This window comes from Adiantum capillus-veneris, chromosome 13 (assembly GCF_014529385.1).
Source record: "Adiantum capillus-veneris isolate H3 chromosome 13, ASM1452938v2, whole genome shotgun sequence".
Classification (NCBI taxonomy): Eukaryota; Viridiplantae; Streptophyta; class Polypodiopsida; order Polypodiales; family Pteridaceae; genus Adiantum; species Adiantum capillus-veneris.
The window spans coordinates 110624041-110626410 of record NC_140943.1 but is presented as its reverse complement, the minus strand read 5'-3'; positions in this window follow the sequence as shown (position 1 = coordinate 110626410).

The window sequence follows — 2370 nt, the reverse complement described above, 5'->3', positions numbered from 1 at the left end:
TGCCTCATTGGAATTTACATTCGAACTTCCACCACTAAAAAGAAACAACAAAGTGTCATAAATGTCTTGTGAGCTTACATTACTGTTTCTAGTACATGACAACAAGGGCTGAATAGAATCTTCCACAAACACTACATCCCGTGAAACCAAAATATTCTTTGTTTGAGGATGATACAACCTGTAACCTTTGCTTTCAGCGCTATAACCAACAAAAATACATTTGACAGCCTTATCATCCAATTTTTTGCGCTGCACTTGTGGCATTTAACCATAAACCAAACAACCAAAAACACGCATGTGCTCAATAGATGGCTTTCTATCATGCCATGGTTCGTATGGAGTCATAGACTGCAACGCTCTCGTAGGACACCTGTTGAGTGCATAAGTGGCACACATGACAGCCTCGAGCCAAAACGAATGTGGTAAAGCTTGACTCTTGACCATACATCTTGCCATTTCCGTAAGAGACCTGTTTTTCCTCTCAGCAACACCATTTTTCTGAGGCGTATACGGCACTGTACATTGGTGTTTTATCCCACGACTAGCTAGTAATGAATTAAATTCATGAGACATATACTCCCCCCCTCGATCGGAACGAAGGGTGCCCATAGTACATTTCGATACATTATCAGTCATAGCCAGAAATTGTTTGAAGCTCATAAAAACTTCGGACTTCGCTTTAAGAGAAAATACCCATGCATGCCAAGAGTAATCATCAATGAAAGTCACGAATTACAGGTAATTGCCCAAGGACGGAGTTTTCATGGGCCCACAAACATCACTATGCACAACCTGCAACCTGCATGTGGCCCTAACTGAACCATCCTTTGGAAACTTAGAAGGGTGCATTTTACCCAAAATATAGCCTTCACAAACATGTTTGATAGGTGCTTCAAGAGGTGGCAAAGAAGCAACCATATCAGATTTTTGCAAATGCAGTAAACGTGCAACATTAAGATGCCCAAAACGTGCATGCCAAAGTGTTGCATCTGAAATAGCCCTTGAATCTGCAAATGCATTTGCAAAATTTTGTCCACACTTGTCATACAAAGTGAGCTTATACAACCCACGGCACAAAAGGCCAGATGCAACAATTTCATCACCAAAACTGAGATCATGAACTGTACATCTGTCATCCATAAATTTGACTACAAGTCCAAGTCTAGCAAGTGTGGATACAGACAAAAGATTCTTCTTGATCCCAAGAAGATAAAGTGCATCAACAAGTGTGAAAGAACTGCCATTTGCAACAGTAAGCACAATCTTTCCAACCCCCTGAACCGGATAAGAGGCATTTGGCGCGAGTGACTGAATTCCCATGAGGGGCAGACTCGAGAGAGGTGAACAATTCACGATGTGAGGTAATGTGCTTTGTAGCACCATTGTGGAAATACCACACATGTGAATCTGTAGCAACTGACATGCATGCATCATGGACAACAGGATTGTAAGTGCGCTACAATAAGGGTTATGTGCAAGAACGATAGTATGTTCCCTAGGCACAAGTAGCACCTCCTCAAATACCACCACTACCTAGGTATACGATAGGAAATTTTCTAGGACCAATTGGGGTTGAAAGACCACAACCAATTTTGGGGGAAATCCTAGGAGCAAGACGGATAGGTGTGAGGTATACGGCCATTGTAGAGGAACAAGCCTTAGAGCCAGTACCTGTATATTACAAAGAGCCAAGTGGAAGTGTGGATTGTCCTGCATACTACCTACCAGAAGAGCTAAGAGCAATAGAACCATGGAGCATGATCGACAATGTTGGGCCACCAATAGCGGCACATGCTGTAGGAGAGAGTAGATACAATTTGGATGAGAGAAATTATTGTTCATAGACAATGGAGGTTTTGGTGGATCGTGGCCTACTTACCAATAGAGGGGAGTGCGGAGCACCAGGACAACCGTTGGGACCATGCTATAAGTGTGGGGGCAACCACCTCATGAAAGACTATTCTCATACACGAAAATTGTCCGAGTCAATGCGTATTGTCCAGACTACGGCATCAATCATTTAATCGCCGATTGTCCAAAAGATCAAAACAAGTGGTTAAAACAACTTTGAACATCTTGGAGGCAATCCCTTCAAGCAGTGGTAAAGAAAACAAAACGGTAATACATATCCAGATTATCACACGAGCGCAAGCTCAAAATGAGAAAGGGGAACCCATAATCGAAGAACCAAGAATGAAAGCACCTAGCATTGAAACGAAAAAGCCAGTAAAACACGTGGAAGGCTAGGAAAGCTCGGGTGGAAGCTAGAAAAGAAAGAGAACAGACTGCCCTAGCGGAAGAATTAAAACAAACCATAGACAGATTGGAATACTTGAAAGTCAAACTATTCAAAAACCAAAAACTCCAAAA